At 36.7% G+C, this 21,341-nt stretch overlaps 1 protein-coding gene across 5 annotated transcripts in view; it reads left to right on the forward strand.

The window, feature by feature from the left end:
* LOC135223639 (uncharacterized) overlaps positions 1-21,341 on the forward strand; it is a 466,317-nt gene that overhangs the window by 298,853 nt on the left and 146,123 nt on the right. The window lies entirely within an intron of this gene.

Consider the following 21,341-nt stretch of genomic DNA (forward strand, 5'->3'; position numbering starts at 1 on the left):
GTGAATAATTATTTAAGCGCAAGGAACATAACAAATGGTGTAGAGGCATTTAGAGAGGTGAAAGTTTTGTTAGAATTCAATAAGGGTGATCTCTCTTATCACAGCAGGAGTTTCCAATTTGCAAAATGTCGTACTTGGGCTGATTTGTAAACATTTTAAGAGCAGCTTATGGCTTAAAGGAACACGGGGATATGGTGAGGGACCTCAGGGGGCTATATAAGATACGGAAAGGCACAAATAGCCTCGTAGAACATAGTTCAAAACTTTTTGACTCAGCAGCAGAATGGATAGGAAAATTGAGAACATCTAAACGGGTTACAGGAGGTAGTGTCTCACTTGACAATTTACATAAACTGATCCATTTTGCGATGCTCTTGTACGATGTATCGGATGCAATAGTGGATAGTTTTGATGAAAAGATTGAACCTACATCAGACGAAGAATTAATTTACTCCCAAATTGAGAAACATATGTCTAAATGTCCCACTGTAGATAGTACATTTTTTAATGGACAGGCCCGAGAAATAGGGTGCAAGGAGACAGAATTTTCTTCTCCCCGTTTGTGTGCAAAAGTTGAATATAACAAAAGATTGATCGATGAGAGGCAACAGCAATTGCACTGTTTCAATTGTAATAAACCAGGGCACCCAAAGAAAATTTGTAGAGTTAAATATTGTGGAATGTGTAAGAGTGCGGATCACTATTGGCAATCTTGTCCGTCTCAGATACGGAAAGATGCGAGGCCTACACCGCAAAGTTCTATGAGTTATAATGTGAGGACTTCCCAGGCGGGTCATTTCAGAGGGCAAAGGGATCAGCGAAATTTTTGGAAGGCCGATCAACAAAAAGGGTACAGGTGATTAGTACGTGCCATTGTGGTCTCATGGGGGACACCCCAGAACCCAGGCCTATAGTTTATGCAACAGTAGAGGACGTTGATATCCCAGTATTTATTGATACTGGAGCTAGGGTGAACTTGATGGATCATAATTTGTATCAATCTGTCTTCCCATTACCCTTTGAAACCCTCAACGGAGACGGTGTGTGATGTGCAAGCCCATAGATTAAACACCCTGGGTTGAGTTCAAATACAGTTTACTCTCGGTGACTGAGTATTAATAGAACCATTTTTGGTTATGAAAGGGATTGCATTGGGCAACAGACTTTTGCTGGGTCATCCTGCATGTAGGAGAAACAAGATTTCGATCCATGAGGGTGTTAATGGGATAACAGTTGAAATAACTGGTGTTTTTCTTCCTTATGAGGACGTGATTAGAACTGAGGATATGGAAATTATTGAAAAAGGGGATATGTTTGGTAATGCTAATGGTGATGATACTGGGGTTATGGGGAGTGGTAATAATAAAACCCACGCTGGTGATATGGGAAATAACTGCGGGGATGCTATGTGGCATATTGGAGTTCACAGTGGTAACAATTTTCATGAATGTGACAATGATATTATGGGTGGTGTTACTGGTACTAATACTGATGTTATTTCTGATACTAACAATGGGGTGGATGTAATGAGAACTAAGGGTGGTGATGTTTATGGGATTGTGGAAAGGGGAGGTAAAAGTAAAAATGAGGGAATGAGAAAACCTACCGATGTGTGTGTTATTGATAATAGTGAGAAGCTAAGAGGGGTTATCAGCACGGCATCAGTGAACAGTTTATCAAAAAATGGGGTTAAATGGTTAGAATTATTAAACTGTAATGATACAGTTGGGAAATACCAAAGGAATACATATATATTGGATCTCCAAGATTAGAGTAGTGACAGTGGTTCTGTGGCTATCGTAGAGGGGAAACCTGAGTTTTCAGAGGCAGAAATGCAATCAAGGAAACGAATATTTAGAGAACATTTAGCTAATGCAGATTATAGTGAGCATGTTGCAGCGATAAGCGAGCTCTTGGCAGAATTTGGGGATACAGTAGTCTTACAAGGTGATAAATTGGGGTTGACTAATGTGTTAGAGCATACTGCATACCTTTCAAAATCAGAGAACAGGTAGAGAAAGAGGTCAATAGATTGGAGGAAGAAGGAATCATTAGGCCTAGTGTGTCTCCATACAACTTTCCCTTGTTAGCAGTGCCTAAGAAGGACGGTTCTGTCCGTGTATGCGTTGATTTTAGAGATTTAAATGAAAAGACAATCCCTGACCGCTATCCAGTCACGTGCATACTAGATCTTTTTGTTGAAATTGGGGTACATAATATTTATACCTCAATTGATCTGGCACAGGGTTTTTTGCAGGTCCCTCTTAGTGAAAGTAGCAAGGAATATACGGCATTTTCAGTGCCCAACGGACACTATGAATTTATGCGAATGCTGTTTGGTTTATCGGGCAGTCCAATGACTTTTACCAGGTTGGTAAATACAGTTTTGCATGGGTTATTGGGTGAAAATTTTTTCGTGTATATAGATGATATTTTAGTAGCAACAGACACGATCAGGCAACACCTGGAGTGCTTACAGAAGTACATAGGAGGCTTAGATTAGTGGAGTTGAAAATTAAGCTAGCTAAGTGTTCATTCTTGAAAAAGCAAATCACATATCTAGGCTATGTCATATCTAAGGAATGGGTTAGAGTAAATGACTATAAAGTCAAAGCAATAGCGAATTTTCACACCACGAGATCAAAGAAAGAGATTAAGTCATTCCTGGGTATCGCAGGTTTCTTCAGGAGGTTTGTGAAAGGGTTCTCTAATATAGCAACTCCCCTAACAAATATATTGCGGGAAGACGTTCAATTTTAATGGAAGGAACCCCAGTCGGAGAGTTTTCAAAAGCTTAAGGACGTGTTAATGAATCCCCCTGTTTTGAAGTTTCCAGATTTTAGCAAACCTTTCACAGTAGTGACTGCTGCCAGCCAGGAGGGTATAGGTGCTTGCTTTATGCAAAAGTCTGATGGGAAATTCCATCCCATAGCCTTTTACAGCAGAAAGTTCAGGACAAAGGGCAGCAATGTGAGATCAATGGCTACCATAGATAAAGAAGCCTTTGCAATACTGTCGAGCTTGATTCATTTTAAAATGTTACTCATAGGGAATAAAGTAAAGTCCTTACAGACCACAAGCCATTATTAGATCTTTTTAATAAACCTGATTTGTTGCCTAAAAGAGCTCGATGGTTTCTAACTATCAGAGATTTTGATGCAAAGCTCAAATATATAGAAGGCAAATTAAATGTAGTTGCGTATGCCCTTGGTAGAAGTTTTTATGACACGGAAGGATTTCAAGTTGCGCAAGTCACTAGCGAGTCTATACAATGGGATATGGGTCTCATAGAGAAAAGCCAAGATGAAGACGAGATTCTGGCAGATGCAAAAGCGTTTCTTAGAGGGGAATTAGTCAGGAAACGTTATAAGTTGCCTTTTTCGGGTTTGGAGTTAGAAGGTAATCTATTGGTTAGGAAAATTAAATATAAATTGAGAACCAGTAAAAGTAAAGGAGATACGACAGATCGTAATTCCGAAAGTCCTAATTCCAGTGGTTTTGGATATAGTACATTGCAGGTTCGGTAGTCCACACTTGGGGATAGAAAAAACGTATAATGAGGTTCGTGCTAAATACATTTGGAAAAAGATGGGGAGAGATGTGGAAAATTTTGTGAAAACTGTACAGTATGCAACGCATGCAAACCGGCCAAGATAACTTCATACCAAGTAGACCTTTTCAGAGAATACATATGGATATCCTGGGAAATTTTTGTGAGTGGATATGTGAATAAGTACTTGTTAGTAATGATAGATGAACTTACAAGGATAGTAGAAATTTTCCCACTTAAGCATAAAATGGCTGAAGAAGTAGCTGTAGCATTTTTCAGTGGTGTCATTTGCGGATACGGCTCACCCGAGGTTCTATTGACCGACAATGGCAGAGAATTTGTGAACAAAACTTTGGAATGTTAAGCAGAAGTCATGGGGATACAGAAAGTAACAATTATTCTATACAGACCTGAAGCTAATGGGTTGTGTGAATGAGCGAACAGGAAAGTGCTAGAAGCTCTTAGGAAGACTGTAGGTGGTAATGATAAGAATTGGGACAGATATATTGATGTTGTTAGACATAGTATTAACACTATGGTTAGTGATTCCATTAAAATGTCTCCATTTGAAGCTTTGTTTGGTTGCCCAGCACGAGGCACATTTAATTTGCTAACTATACCTCGTCATGGGGAGGATACGATCGAATCATTGATATCTACAGCGAGAGAGAGACATGCTTGTCTCAGCCGGAACCTTGAAGTCACGACCAGAGAGATGGTAGAGAAAAGTATTAGTAAAACATCTGATCCCAAGATCAATGTCGGAGACAAGGTGTTTTTAAAAATCAACATGAGAAACGAGCTGAACTACAAATTAGGCCCGAAATTTGAAGGTCCTTTTAGAGTCATTGAGGAAAAAATTGGAAACAGATTTGTAGCCTTAGAGGAAAAAGCCGGTCGGTCGAAATTATCGCATATATCAAAATTAAACAGAATTGGTTGTGGTGATTAATATATTGTCGGGCAATTGCATTTTTTTGTTGTCTGGTTTTTGCAAATTGGTGGTGAAATGTGTTTAATGTCTTTTTTTTATCTTTCATTTCTTCTACTGTTTTTTTCTTATTATGGGCAAACTGCGGCGTTTTGGCGTAAGATTCAGAGGTCAATATTTTACGTGGAAAGTTGGTTTGAAAATATGACAAATTTTTTTTAAAGCTGAGAAACGTGATGATAAACATGTGACAATTCCTGTGTGTATGGGGTTTTGGAGCTGAATTTTTGTGTGTTTTTTTCAGGATGGCGGATTTTTTGGGGCTGAGTTTTTTTTTGTGTGTGGTTATGATTTTTGGTGGTGATCTGTGGTTCCACGAGCCAAAGAGGGGGGTATTGTGGTTCCTTTTGGTGTTGTGGCTCTTGGGGGGTGGCACTACTGCATTGTGGTTTTATGAGTTCCTATGGAGGTGTTGTATTTTTATATTCACCAGTGGTTATATTAGGCGGTATATTATTGTTGAATTGTGGTTTTCTGTGGTTTATATCCCCTAATAGGTGGTAATGTGGTTTTATATACTTGGGGTAGTATCATGGGGGAGTTATGTTTTTAAGGACAATTTTTATGCACCTTTGGTGATATCCTAGAGATGATTTTGCGAAATGTGGTTATATTGCGTTAGTATAGAATTTTTGGGCTATTTGGAGAATAATGATTTCTGAGGTTGCAAGTCTGACTAGACAAATTTATAGTGCGATTCAAGCACATGAGGTATTCACAGGTGGATTTTTGCTGATAATGCTGTGATGAGTCCAGTTGCTGATTTTTTCCTTTCGGAGTCGATTACTCGGAGATTTGCACTATTTTCGGAGATGTTGATTATGACATTCCATGAGGATGTATGTAAGGGGTCGATTCCGGTCAATGAGATATGTTGCGATAGCAAATTCCGTAAGTAACGATACATACTGCATTTATGGGGTAAAGCATTGGATTATATATATGTTTTTTTCTCTCTGTGTACGTTTTGTAATGGGGAAAGTTCACTTATTATTGTTATTATTATTACTTTTTTTTTCTTTTCCTATGAGAGATGTCGTAATTGGGGTTATATATATATAATTATATATATATATATATATATATATTATCTATATATATATATATATATATATATATATATATATATATATATATATGGATATATAGGCAATTGCTTGATAGAAAATAAATTTTTAAATTTTTTATGTTTTCCGTACGTTTTAATACACAATAGGCGACACCAATAGCATTAAATTATACATCAATATGGAAAAAAAATCATCATAGTATGTAGAAAAATCAATTCTTGCCTAATAAATCATTTTGTGGCCCTTTGTATCGCACGGCGTCAAAAGCCATGATGATGAATACCTGACTTTTTAGGTGAATATTTTTTATGCCTATATTTAGACATCTCTATTTTCCGTAACTTCAGCTTATTATTTTGACGTATTATTTGAACAACTACTGGCCTTTAATGAAACATCAAAATCGTTGTTTTACCTTGAAAAAACACTTTGAACAAACCGGTCAAAGAGAAACATCACCAAACAAAAAAGTCAGCAAGAGATGTTAGTACTGTGGTCGCTGTGTTACACAATTTTCATACATTTCTTTAACACACACATAAACAGATATATATATATATATATATATATATATATATATATATATATATATATATATATATATATATATATATATATATATATATTGTCCAAAAAAAGGCAGTTATTTCTTTTGTAAACTAGGGGATCTGATAGTTTCTTTGTTTTAGTTATACCTTCAGGTTGATGGTTTTTGGCACATCAACATTGGAAGTGTTGTCAATGGTGGGTGGAGAGAGTGAGTTAGTCACAAACCATCAGCAGCCATGGGCAGTCAGCAGTCTTAAGCAATGGAGTTGGCCATACAGTATTCTTTACCTGGTTGGAGTACGACATGCCGGAGTATACTACATTGTCGGGAGTGTACTGTTGAAGCATTGTCCTTTTGCGGAGTACTTGTTCAAGTATACAACAAGGTCAGGGAGATGGACTTCAATTGATAATCAATATTGCTGAAGCAGCATGGTTTTTATCTGGTTGAGGACGACATTCTTTTTGTGGGTACAGCATAACAAAGTAGATGAAGTCATGAATAACTTTAGCTGCTAGAAGGCCTTGTCGTGACCCGTAGTCTAGTGAAACCTTACTTTACTAGATCTTAAGGCATGTAAAGGAGAAGTTATGATGGCAAAATTAGGACAAAACTTTGAATAATATGGCACCATACCTAAGAGTGTTTTGAGTTCTTTTTTATCACTAGGGGTGGGAAATGATGTTATAGCCTTTACATTTGTATCCTTGGGTAATATAGAGCCATTGCCATTGACATGTCCTAGGTATGTAACTTTTTCCTTACAAAATGAACTCTTGGCTAAATTAACAATGTTAGCCTTCAGGAGTCTTTTCAAGAGTTGTCTTAAGGTCTTGAGGTGTTCGTGCCAAGTTTTACTAATGCTAAATACCTTACCCAGATTGACCTCTTTAAGGGTTATTATCAAATTAAATTAATAGATAGGGCAAAAGAGATTTCAGTCTTTATAACACCTTTTGGTCTCTTTGAATACAAAGTTTTACCATTTGGGATGACCAATGCTCCATCTACATTTTAAAGGATGGTCCATGAAGTTATACATGGTATGGAGGGCGAGTATGCTTATTTGGATTATGTCATCCAAATAAGCTTACTCGTCCTCCATACCACATATAACTTCATGGACCATCCTTTAAAATGTAGATGGAGCATTGGTCATCCCAAATGGTAAAACTTTGTATTCAAAGAGACCAAAAGGTGTTATAAAGACTGAAATCTCTTTTGCCCTATCTATTAATTTAATTTGATAATAACCCTTAAAGAGGTCAATCTGGGTAAGGTATTTAGCATTACTCACAGAGTCAATAATATCTGCACTTGTAGGTAATGGATAAGCATCCTTTACTGTTACAGAATTAACCTTCCTATAATCCGTAAACATACAATAGGAATTGTTAGGCTTTTTGACTAAAATATAAGGTGATGCCCAAGGAGACTTACTTGGTGCAGCCAAATCTAGTTTTAGTAAATACTCAACCTCAGCTTTCAAGGCTGGTGATAAACAATAAGACACCCGATAAAAAGGTTGACGAACAGGACTGGTGTTTGGTTCTAGCACAACATCATGTTTCACCAAGGTACAGCAACCTGGGGTGTCTGAACATATAGCAGGATAAGACCTCAGAACAACCTCTAGTTCTTCCCTTTCCACCTTAGGGAGATGACCAAGATACTGTGAAAGGAGAGAAAGAATCTGAATTACTAGCATCTTTCTACGACAAAATATGATTATGAGCCAAAGTTTCTTCTTCGTCTGGTTCAAGAGGAGCAGGACATTTAATATCAACTGCCTAAGGTACTGGGGTTTTCTGTGCAGGAGATGTCTCCTCAATGGGAGCAGTTATCCTTGAGTTGTGAGTGGAGTGTTCAGTCTCTTTACTTATCAGGTGAACTACCTGTGGAGAAATTGTTGCAGATTGGTATAGTTTTATAAGAATAATGTGCACTAGCTGGCTAGGTTTCTTTTTATCTGGAGTTTCAATTGCATAAGTCGTTTTAGAGATCCTTTTGGTGATTTTATAAGGATCTATAAATTTTTCTCTTAATAGAGCTCCTGGAAATGGTCAATATACAAGTACATAATCACGTACTTTAAAAGTTCTGAATTTGGCCTTTTGATTGTAATGGTTTTTCATACGAATTTGAGTGTTGGTTAAATACTTATTGGCAAATTCATAAATATGGTTAAGTTTAACCTTAAGACTTTGAAGGTATTGTGGAATACTTACTTGCTGGTCTTTAGAAGTACCTCTTAAGATGTTTTCTATTACCATATTAAGGTTTGCCGTAGGTCTACACCCGAACGTCATCTCTAAGGGAGAAATTCCAGTAGACTCATTAAGTGTACTCTTAAGCACATACATAAGCAGATCCAGGTTTTCATTCCAATCGCGTCCAGTTTCACAAATGTACTTGCACAGGAGGCTTTTAAACGTCTGGTGTACCTGTTCGAGAGGTCCATTAGTTTGTGGGTGATAAGCTGAAGCAAAAATATGAGAAATTTTTAACTGTTTTAAAGTTTGCTTAAACAAATCATTAGTGAAGTTTGTCCCCTGGTCACACTGCAGCTCCTTTGGAAAACCAAAAATGGTGAATATTTTAAGAAGATTAATTAACAATAATTTTTTTGCAGATATGTTTTTATAGGAATGACCAAAGGAAATCTATTAGTTGGACACAACACAGTTAAAACATACTCGTTTTGCTTTTAAGTTTTCGTAAGTGGACCAACACAATCTACAGTTACCTTTTCAAAAGGAGAATTAGGTACTGTAATAGGAGGTAATGGTTTTGGTTGTATGGTGTTTTTACGTTGCATGGAACCAATGATTATTCAGCAACGGGACCAACGGCTTTAATGACTTCCAAACCACGTCGAGAGTGAACTTCTATCACCAGAAATACACATCTTTAACACCTCAATGGAATGCCCAAGAATCGAACTCGTGGCCACCGAGGTGGCAGGTTAAAACTATACCAGTCACGCCACTGAGGCGCCCAGGGACTAATGGTGCTGGTGGTATTTTCTGATTTGGTTTACCAGTTACCTGGAAAGGATGGCAAGATTCTATGTGGCCTTTTACATCAGCTTTCATACCTGGCCAGTGCCAATCCTCCAGGAGACGCTTATAGGTTTTGGAAATGCCTAGATGACATTCTGCTGAATGAGCAAGATCCAATAAAGTTGCACAAAGATTAAAAGGTACTTCAAGCTGGTAACTGCCATGCCAAGAATTTTGTCCTGCAGTCTTCAGAGGTCCATAATATCTCATAAATTATTTTATTATCAAGATAAAAATATGGTAACTTATTTTTATCAACATCATCTTCTACTCTATCAAAATAATCTTTCAAACTATCATCAGACTTTTGATACTTTACAAATTCATCTGAGGGAATATTAACATAATTAGCAATGACTTTTTTCACCTAAGGTACTTTTATCTACTTTACCTGTGTGTTCAGTATCTTTAGGAGAAACTGGGGTTGCAGACCTGGTGACTACCTGACAGGGAAGCTTTGCCACTAGAAAAAAACTCTACTTGGCTAGCTTTTTCAATCACTATTTCAGGCTGAGTAATGATAAGACTAGGAATACTATTAGTTTGAACCAGGCCATTATCAAGTATCATGTCTATATTCTTGCAAGGCAGGTCAGAATCCAACTAGATGACATTAGTTGAACCTTTAATAAGGACAATCAAGAAAAATCTGTACAATGGGTAAAACCATTTGACAAGTCAAATCTGTCGAAATTACATATTCATCTTTTGATTTAGCTAAATCTTTTAATTTTGGGCTAATCATAATTTGAGATGACCCTGTATCTCTTAAAATTTGAAGTGGAATATCATTTACTTTACCAGGATATGTAAATACTGAAAAGTCTGATAGAGGTTGAGCACAGTGAAGTGTCGTTTTATTTGCAGTAGTCCCTGATTTGGGTCCTTGTGGAAAAGCATTAGGAGAAGCCTTACCATGAAATGCTTTCCATTTGGGGCTAGGACAGTCATTGATATGATGATTCTCTCTAATAAACATTGATACATTAGCTGGAATACGCCTCAGGATTTCCTCCAAAACTATTAAATTCTTTAGTTGTTCAAATGTAGTTATTTGTCACTTATCTAACCATTTATTAAACTGCTTCAACTTCAGTGTGAAAAACTCCAGATAGGTTTGAGCTTGGTTCTTCAAAGTTTGTCTGAAGATTTGTCTATACCCTTCTGTTGTGACACTATAAGCATCTAATATGGCAGTTTTAAAGACTTCATGATCCCTTTCTTGGACAAGTTATGCTGCCACATATGCAGCTTTTCCTTTGAAGGAGTTTCTGATTAAAGAACATATCAGTCTCTAAGCCAGTTGAGAGACCTAGCAGTGTTTTCAAAAGTAATGAAAAATACATCAGGATCTTTTTCATCGAAGACAGGCAGGAGTTTGTGTGCTTTACTAAGATCAAAAATGTCAGGTAGCTGTTTTTCTGGCAACCTTTCTTCTGTTCTTATGGCTGATAGTTCCTTTTCCAACAACAAGGTTGACCTTAAAATATTTTAACAATGATATTATGGTTTCAAAACCATTAAGATAAGGCAAGCTGAGAATGTTCTTAGAAGTTTCTTTCTCCATGTTATTTCAACGGTTTTGAAACCATAAAATCATTGTTAAAAACTTTTAAGGTCAACCTCGTTTTTTTCCTATAATAACACACTAAAAGGAATGTTAATAAAAAATGGACCCAGGGAAAGCAGCAACATCATATATAAAATTCCATGTATGGACTGCCCTTCTTTTTATCTCGGGCAATTCTAGCTTAGAAGTAAGAACCAAACAACATAAATATTCTGTCAAAACTTGGCAAACATCTAATACAATATTCATTCATGTAATTTTAATGTTAGTCATGTCCTGTTTCATTTAATACAATTTAGTTGCCTCATAGATATTTTCCTTGTATATGTATGCTTAATATGTTTTGTGAATAAGTTTTTGTTTACCAAAGGTTTGAATGTGGTCAGTTGCCGCCCTGTTTTATCCTTTAATTGTCTTGTCCCTGTGTCTGAGCAGTTGGACTTAATCTTTTTGAAAACCTCTTAAATTGTACCCATGTTTATTTTCGTTTGGTATGTTTACTAATTCTCCAGTTGTGTTAGATTCTAGGTACGAATCTCCTTATAACCCCTATCTGCCACTTTTAAGACCCTTCCTTGCCCTCTCAGTTTCTCATGGATGTCAGTCAGTCTGCTAAGTAAAGGACGTTGAGTTTTCTTATGCATTTATCACGTTCCAAACGTTCGTGATGCAATTATGCACACAAACACACTCACACACACACACACACACACACACACACACACACACACACACATATATATATATATATATTATATATATATATATATATATATTGTAATATCTGGTTTGACTACCACAATATATACTAAACATTTATCAAACAGTATTCACCAAGAAACAGTATTAAATCAACTATACGTGTCATAACACAACGTACAGTCATTTTAAGGGGGACAAGAAAATACTCATAAAAATAACTACTTCTAATACATAATTATCACAGAAATAACTCGTGGACCTCAATAATACAATAATAAATGAAACTCACTCTTAAATTCCTGCAAAAGAGGAGGTAAACAAAAAATAAGAATAACCTGACATAATAGTTTTCCAACTGCAATGTTATTATTAATAATCACATCTATTTTTGGCAATGGCAAGTTGTCTACAAGTGCCAACTTAGCTGTGCCTAACACATCAGGAGAGTTCAAGTTTTTTCAGCACTGGGATTAATCATCCCACTGAGATATAGTGCCTAAATTTCTGTCATTGTGGAAGCACTTTGGTTTCTGCAGATACCACATTGACAGATTATCTATTCTTTTTAAACCCTTTTTGTGCAAAACTCTTTGCTTCAAGAAATAATTTTTAATTACATCAAGACCAAGTCACACTGGTACTTCTTGTTGGTGACTTAGCATTAACCTTATCCTTAAAATTCCCTCCTTTATTATCTCCATTACTATTAACACTACCAGCTCTAAAATTAACACTTATCAATATAATTGTTTACATCGCTACTGCATCTACTAGCATAGTCCTTATCATTATGAGTATCGCTGACCATTATCCTTTGCATTAATAATGCATTTATTCACCAATTATGGGTCATTACATACTCATCAGAGGCAATTGCCTCTGATGAGTATGTAATGACCCATAATTGAGAGTCAAACTCAAATTTCCTCTAGATGAGTCTTAAACTCTATAGGTACATGATCCTTAAACTTTTCAAGGAGAATCAGCTCTCGCAGCTTATTCATTTCATAAATTTAATTGAACTTCAACCATTCATTAATGCCCCTGTCTGCGAGCAAAATCAACAAATAACAGCACTAGTTTTAAAACACCATTTACGTTATTTTTTTTTTCTACTGGACCAAAATTCCCTCTCCTTTTGTCACATGACACCTCTTCCAACTCATTCTCATGATCCATCTCACACTCAAGCACTTCAACCCTTAATGGATGGATAGCTTCTCAGGAGTAGTAATAGCAGGTTTGGAGTGGCAATATTAAGCCCCATCAATTTGGAAAGAATCGGGTGAGAAAGAGGTGCCAATACTTCTATAGCCCATAAATTCACTAATGGCAACTTTTACACTGGCTAAAATCGCGAATCTGGTTTTCTGGTGTCCCAGCCCTCAGGACTTCAGTTCTGCTTCTGACTTTAAATAAGGGAGGATGTATTGCGTCTCTGTCTCACGTGACATCTTTTTGTAAATTTGCTCATAAATATACCAATGGGTTGCTGTTGGTTTTTGTTCTTATCATTTACGATAGTATGTTGGTTGTAAATGTAATTTTGCAAAGAAATATCACAAAAAACATGTGCAAATCAAAAAAAGTTACTGAATCTTTATTCTCGGTGAATTTACAAAAATATTGTTCAACAAATATGCTAAGAATTTGTTACTGATTTTATTTCTTATCCGTTTTGATATTGTGTGAGCTTTAGTTATAATTTTACAAAATAATATAAAATTATTTATTAAAAAGAACATTTATAAGTTGGTAAAAGAGCCCCCACAAGGGGTTGTAAATAGTCATTTTCAACTTCTCGTGGAAGGTAAGGAAAATTTTCTTGAATATTATTTCTTTCACCATGTGCATTTGCATATCTTCCTCTTTCCATTGATGTGGTTTTTTTTTTAATTGGTAGACCTCAAAGTTTACCCAGCCTGAGGAGCTGCATATTGATGTTTTTACAGGTCCACTAAGGGTTAAGCTACACCCCTTCCAGTTATATTTCTGGAAATCCTGTTTATCCCTTAAAAATTTGAAGCTTTAACTTACTAATTTCATCATTGTCATCACTAGTTTTTCACCTTCCTAGTAACTGACCTTTTCCGGCATGAGCCACCTTCAACACTATGGATTAAAGAGCCTTTTTTAACGTCAGCCGAGACTTCCAATTCCAAATCCTCTCTTAATGTAAATAACTTCTTTTTCAAACCACACGTTTTCCTCTCACTGAGGATCAGCTAAAAGTGGGTGGCAGCCTTAATTTCCAAATCCTCAAAAAATGCATTTCAGAAAAAGAAAAGCTTGGGGAAACTATCTAGAAAATAATGAAACTTAACCATACACCTCTTAAATGTACTATGTCTCTGCCTTTTGCTGAGGAATCCTGGAAAGGTCACCAAAAGTTAATATGGCCTATGCTCACCTTAAAATATTAATTTTGCCAAGCTCATCAGACTTCTAGAGCCTTAGACCAACCATAGGATATCCCTTTCCTCACAAATCTCAACTGAAAAAAAATTACCAAATCCAGGTTATAAGCAGGAATTTTTGACAAAAAAGAAAAACTTCAAAGGGTTCCTAAGAAAGCCCAAGGAGTCAGGATCCTAATCATAACACTATGATTAGGATGGATACTTGATAAAAGGCTCTTAGCAACAATATGTTTTACAAAACTTGACTGTAAGAGATGGTAGAGATGAGAAAACTCATTTACATACAATACACAAGTATTCCCCACCAGCCTTAGATGACATGCATTTTCAGTAAAAGAGGGAAAATCAAAGGAGGACAAAGAAAACAACAGACTTTTGATAGCAAAATACACAGTCACTAATCTTTATTGATAGTAATATTTGCAAAGAACTTACATTAACAAAATGTACTGATGGGTTTTAACAATACAATTATATATATACATAAATCTATAATCACTTATTTTTTTTATTTACACAAGTCAATGACCCACTAGGAACTAGGAAGCCATAGTGTGCTTAGCATGGGATTGCACCAACACTCTTTAAACAAAGTTCTCCACAAAACCAAAGAGGGTTGCAATGTCCTGCCACACAGCTGAATAGAGGATTGGGAAGTTAACCCAATGCTGTGATCCACAACTGAATGAAGCTTGCACTAAAAGTATCAAAGGTTTTAAAGATGAAAAGGCTCTGTTGACTATTCGGCATCGTAATACAGTTATAAAAGCTTGCTTCTTTATTTGCCCTCTTTCATCACCAGTATTGTATAGGATAGATTTACACTAATTTTCACAAACTTCACTAAGAACTGGTTTTTCACTAAGAACTGGTTTCTTAGTGACATTTTGTGAAAATAATTGCAAAATTATCCTATACAATACTAGTGATGATAGAGGAGAAATAAAGAAAGTATGATGCCAGAACACATTGGTATTGTGGTGGCATGCTGACAAATACGTTGATGACTGAAATAGTGGTCAAAGGGTTGTAGTGTGATCTTAAGTATTGTCAGTTTATTAGCCTCTAGTTTTGCCAGCCTAGACAGTTGAAGAATAATGCAGAGCATTAAAAACATTCTCATATATATATATATATATATATATATATATATATATATATATATATATATATATATATGTGTGTGTGTGTGTGTGTGTGTGTGTGTGTGTGTGTGTGTTTATATGCATTTTTTTGTTAAACATACAAACCTTAGCCTCTCATATATTCAATGAATCCTTCCTGCGAATGGCAAATGCACAGGATCAGCTGTTTACCGATTGACTGGATATGAGGAGAGGTGATGCACATTCTCATCCAGCGGACACTATCCATTGTTCTTTTGGTCCATATTGAACCTCCAATATGAAAAACTGTTGTTTGTATACCTAGAAAAATTACAAATTACTTTAAAATTCTGGCAACTGTTTCTATGGGGATACAAACTCAAATCTGTTCATATATGAAGACTTACCATTAAGGTGTGAAATGGAATCCATAGTTAGGCAGAGTGAAGTACCACTAGGCAGAAAAATGGGGTATTGGTGAGGCTCTGCTAGCACTGTCTTGGAAGATCTGCTGACATTGCCACAGCGGTCCTTGCTGCCATGTGGACACTGCCCCTAGGCCAAGGGGGATGTTGCTCCTCTGGCACTGCTCCAGAGAGTGGGGCAGTACTTTTCTCCATCCCTGTTGCATGGTAATGGACCGAAATCACATTAGATTAATCCTGAAGAACCTGATAGCCTTCAGAGAAGGGAAACAGTCATTCAGCCTTTGTATGGACTATGCTAGCAATGTGTTAGGATAAAAGATTCTACTTTGCATCCCCCACCCACCTTGTAATAGAAGGGTAGATGAGAACTAACATTCTAGATTAGTAGAACTGGGGTTCCTAATGTACTCATTCAGGTTCAGCTTGTACTGCAGCACAAATACTTGTGGCCTGGGTTGTGCGAGGGAGAATGGAGCAGTATAAAAACACTCACTTCCCTCAGGAGCCACACACACGCTTAAATAAGCTGTTTGATGCCTGGGCAGATCCCAGTAGTTACACTGCTTACTGAACCACAGCCCCCACTACAGGCCCTGACAAAAAGGTCTCAAAGGACTTTTGGGCAGCATCCCTCAAGTAGAATGAGATGAAGGTAGTCTCACAGTGTCAGGGTGCCACCCTCACTACCTGTTGGCAAGATGTGGCAGAACTGCACCACACCACCTACATTACTGGCAAGGTACATCATCCAGCTCTATTACCAGGCAGTTTCACTAAGTTGCACAAATAACATATAGATATGATAACAAATGTAAGTGTATACCAAAATCCATATCAAGAACAAGTTAAGTAATATGGTACCCACCTGGGGACCAGTGACACTTCAAATAACTCCAAAATGGTAAACATCGGCAACCGAATACAGCACATTTGCTCTTGGGTCAAGGCACACTGAGAACTAACTCTGTGTAGCTTAAAAATTCACCAAACACTGATGTCCCTTCTTGTTATTACAAGAAATGCTGTTCTGCGTGGGAACATGTTCCTCTGGGGCCTATTTACCTACCCAGGATTAAAGCAACACAAATGCCTACATTCAAGACTATGGTTAAACACATTATAAAAAGATTGTTTACACTACAACTAAAACTATAGCCAACCTAAGTCCATGATTATTAAATAAATCCCCATTGTCCATATTTTCTTGCTTTGATGCTGGCACTGTTGTGATCTCCACTGGAGCTGGCAATTCCACCACCCATGTTGATGTCGAACGTGCTTCCAAAATATGTTGGCAGACGATTTGTAGACTGTCCAGTTAAGGATGATGAAATCCAAAGAAAACAGCTTACAACCTGTTGATGAATTCCCACAGACTTCCATTAGATGACCTTTTGTACATTAAGTCGTCAATGATCATTTCATGCTCATTGCTACGTAGGTGTTGAGAACTGGCATAAAACTACAGCCTGTCAGTGTCACATCATGGGTCAACTGAGCTACATTATCACCTAACACAACCTCCTTCAAAACAAATCCTCTAATGTAACAAATGTCTTTATTGCGAACTAATGTTCATCTATCATTAAAATCTATCACTGAAGCCTGATATTTATCTCCTATTACACAGTCACTATCCCCTGTAACATTACCACAGAACCATTACGTATACTAGGAAAAGGGTGTCTTACGCGACTACAAACAAACCTTAATTATCCCATAATATCTATAAAAGTCACTACATAAAAAAAAAACACATTAAACTCCCCAAGAAATATAAAATCAGCAAAAAAAAAAAAAAGAAACACCACTGTGAAGGCGCTATTACCCCTCACAATTGAGATTTAATCTCATCCAACAAAGAAAGAATTGGTATCTTTCTCAACATTTAAAATTATAGTGTGTACTATATATAAAACAAGTCAAACCAAATCTCCTCAATAGAAAATTGCAAGATATTAAATATTTTTCCCAAATCTTCAAAATGTCCATGCAACTCCACGGTACTACTACATAACTTTTACATTCCAAAACTATATATGATTCCAATAACTAAAAAATGCAAAAGAGAGCACGAAATGATGCAAATGACTCTATTGATGCACAACTTCCTTGGTAAAAAAAGAAAAACAAACTGACAAATTATTCTAAAAATAACCACATCTGCGAGCATAGGAAAGCTAAAGAAAACCATAATAAGGCCCCCCCCCCCCAAAAAAAAAAAAAACAACCCTCCACCCATTGTTACTGGTAAGTTGTCTTTTAGATATATGTGTTAACCTAATCATCGCCATATCTTCATTCAGAACAACAAACTTATTTCCTTTTTTTTTCTTTTCTATAACACAAAGCAGGCCTTCAAATTTGGACCCCTATTTATAAATTAATTCACTTCTGATATTAATCTTTAAAAATACCTTATCCCAACTGCAATTTTTGTGTTGCCTGATTTTGCATTACTTCTCTCAACCATTTCTTGCGTCTTCAACTTGCGATTGCTAAGATGTGCATATCTCTCTTTAGCTATAGCAATTAACGATTTAATTATATTGTCCCAATGAGAAGGTATAAACAACAAATCGAACACACCCTGACCTAGAATGACCAAATAATGCTTCAAGAGGCAACACACCAATCATGTCACTAACCATTGTATTTATGTTATGTAGAACAACATCTCTATATCAGTTCCAGTTCTAATTGTTGCCACCCACTGTAACCCTAAGAGCCTTGAGAACCTTCCTATTAGCACACTCTCACAACCCATTAGCTTCTGGTCTATACAGAATTATAATTACATTCTGTATCACCATAACTTCAGCAGAACACTAATGTCTTATTCACAAATTCTCTCCCATTATCTGTAATAAGCACTTCAGGTACTCCATATCGGCAAACATGCCCATGGAAAAATGCAACTGCAACCTCGTCTGCCACCTTATTCTTTAATGGAAAAATCTCCACAAACCCCGTTAGGTCGTCCATAACCACCAACATATGTCTATAACCATACCCTGATTCACAAAAATTCGTCAAAAGATCCATATGCACCCTTAATAAGGCCTATCAAGGATAGGAAAAGACCCCAATTCACAAGAAGTAACCCTCGCCTATTTACAGAAAGTACACACTGAACAACCATTAACAAAATTCTCCAAGGAAGAAAACATATTGTTCCAGAAAAATTTTTCACATACTCTTTGATGCATCTTCTCTATCCCGAAATGTGGACTACCAAATTTAAAATGGACAATATCTAAAACCACTGGAATTGAGTCTTTTGGCACCACGACCTGTGTTGTATCCCCTTTATCCTCACTACTCCTTAACTTATATATAATTTTTACCACAAATGAATTACCCTGTAATTCCAGACCAGCAAAAGGTAACTTATAACCCTTTCTCACTAATTTACCTCTAAGACACGCCTTTGCATCTGCTAAAATCTCATCCTCATCTTGTTTCTTATCCACTAAGCTGATATCCCAATCTATACATTCACCATTTAAAGCACAATCATGATCATCCTCCGTGTCCACAAAATTCCTAGTAAGGGCATCTGCTCCAACATAATATTTGCCCTCAATATACTTGAGATTAGCATCAAAATCTCTAATTGTCAAAAACCACCTAGCCCTCTTAGGTTAAAGATCTGGTTTATTAAAAAGATCTGACAACGGCTTATGATCTGTAAGGACTTCCACTATATTCCCCACAACATCTTAAAATGAACCTAAGTAGACACCACAGTAAATGCTTCCTGATCCACAGTAGCCATTAACCTTTCATTACTCACTCATGTTTTAAACGTTCTACTGTAGAAAGCAATAGGATGTAATTTACCCTCAAATTTCTACATTAAGCAAGCACCTACCCCCTCAAGACTGGCATCTGTCACTAATGTGAAAGGCAATGAGAAATCTGGAAATTTCAAAACTGGAGGACTCATTAAAGCTTCTTTGACTTTCTGAAAGGCTCTCTGCTGAGCCTCACTGCATGAATACAGTACATTATCCCTCATGCATCTGTCAAAGGTGCTGACAATATGGAAAGCCCTTTCACAAACCTACGGAAAACCGCGCCTTCCCCATTAATTCGCAGACCTGATTCTTAGCCTTGGGTGTAGGAAAATCTACGATAGCTTTGACTTTGTCATCGTTTACTCAAATACCATCTTTAAAAATTCCATGTCCTAAATATACAATTTGTTTCTTCAAGAAATCTCACTTGGCTAGTTTAACTTTCAGACCTGCCATTCTAAGCCTCCTAAGGACTTCCCTAAGCACCTCTAAATGTTCCTCTATAAACTCTGTAGCAATCAAGATATCGTCCATATAGATAAATACTTGTTTCCCCAACATCCCGTACAAGACGTTATTCACTAGCCTCATAAATGTCATAGGACTACCTATCAAACCAAAAGGCATTTGTGTAAATTTATATTGTCCTTTAGGAATGGAAAATGCTGTAAGTTTTCTGCTCTCCTCTCTAAGTGGCACTTGCAAAAACACAATCTCCACAAATAAATCTGGGAGACATGTCACCTGATACCTATCTGGAATGGTCTTCTCATTCAGTTTCCTAAAATCCACACTTATCGTGTGTTAACCTCTTGATCAACCAACTCCCTAATCTTAAAGGGTATCCTATATGATGGGACAAAAATTGGTTTAGTCACTCCTTCCAACTCTACCCTGTGGTCTAGCACATTAGTTAACCCCAATTTATCCGCCTTCAAGGCAATACCATCTGAATATTCAGCCACAACCTCACTTAACCCCTTGGGCTAACGCTGTTAAGTGGCAAAATCCAAGATGGCCGTCAAGTTCTCTTAGACCATTCATTTATCAGTATATGTTAACAATCAGCAGTGGTGTGTATTTCCACTTAAGTGTATTTGCACTCAGAACAAGTAAGACATTTATTTTTATAGCATTTGTTGAAAATTATATCAATCATAATTGATAAATGAAGAACAAACTCCAATATGGCCGCCATTTATATGCTAATTGTCATTGCTTAAGTACAACTCATTGTGTGAGCATGATTAACTGACATTCCATATAAGAAAAAGGAAAAGAGATATCAAATCATTAATGAATTGTATTAATATTTCTACCAGCATATACTGAATTCTTTAAATGCAAATGTGCAATTTGTGTGTGAGCGGGTGAAATATGTAAGAAAAATATATATACAAAAAAAGACTGCTAACATAACATAGAACTTCAATATTCAAAAGTCATAGTCATCAACTTCATCTACGTCTGAACCACATGAATCAGAATCTGTTAATGTTTCTGTGCCTATGTCCATGGCATGTGAATCTCTAAGAAGATGTAGTCTTTCTGGAAGAGCTGACTTGGTATTACGGAGAGGTAGGCATTTTCCAGCATTTAAGATCCAGCCATGCTCTAGTGGGGAACAGTCAAGTAATGGTTGATGAAAGTTCTTCAAAGCAAACGCCTGATAGTTTGCTCAAATAATCTTAAGTTGGAGTGAGTCTTGATCTGGAGGGATCTGAAGTGTTGACTTACGTTTCATCATTTTCCACTTTGAAGCACGAGTTTCTCCTAGAGTTTTGCTGACTTTGTCATTATACACAAATTGAATGGTGAACTCTTTCTTGCTGCTTAGAGTGTTCTGTGAGACTGGAAGGCTTGACCTAAGTGTTTGTAGAAACTATTTGTCTTGTCTTGATTTCGCTATGTTGTCACATACAGCCCTCTTTCCATAACCAAAAAATGCTGTAGTTGCATCTGATCCTGTGAAGATGTGCAAAGCAATAATGACAGGAACAATACCCTTAGGACAAATTTGGGAGCAGTCATATGTTGCTTGTTGCCTTTTTATACCGAGGGTACCATCAACATGGTGTGAAACATAGGCCGA

This window comes from Macrobrachium nipponense, chromosome 10 (assembly GCF_015104395.2).
Source record: "Macrobrachium nipponense isolate FS-2020 chromosome 10, ASM1510439v2, whole genome shotgun sequence".
NCBI lineage: Eukaryota > Metazoa > Arthropoda > Malacostraca > Decapoda > Palaemonidae > Macrobrachium > Macrobrachium nipponense.